Source organism: Chrysochloris asiatica, unplaced genomic scaffold (assembly GCF_000296735.1).
Source record: "Chrysochloris asiatica unplaced genomic scaffold, ChrAsi1.0 scaffold00622, whole genome shotgun sequence".
In the NCBI taxonomy this organism is placed as follows: Eukaryota; Metazoa; Chordata; class Mammalia; order Afrosoricida; family Chrysochloridae; genus Chrysochloris; species Chrysochloris asiatica.
This window is the reverse complement of record NW_006409140.1, coordinates 46,213-46,566: the sequence shown is the minus strand read 5'-3', so window position 1 is coordinate 46,566 and position 354 is coordinate 46,213.

Here is a 354-nt window from a genome sequence, read left to right as displayed (position 1 = left end):
CAGCCTGGAATATTGTCTCCAGCCTGTCCCAGGCTGGCAAGGTGTTGGCCCAAATTGTGTTTTTTTTTTTCTTCTCTTCCCAAGAGACCCAGTTCTGTTGTGCAGAGGATCCCTTCTTGGGGATGGGTTCCTCCCTCTGGGAATCCTGTCTTCATAAAGATCCCTGTGTCTCTGATTTCCCTCTTCTTTACACTGGATTTTCTATGTTTTTAAAACTGGCAAAGTGTCAGGGTGTCTTTCTCATCCCCCTTGGAACAGTCCTGGCCTAAAAAGGAGGGTGTGTGTGGGGGGGGGGCGAGGAGGGGGAATGACAGGGGAGATAATTAAAACCACAGTTACCAGAGAGCCTGAGGG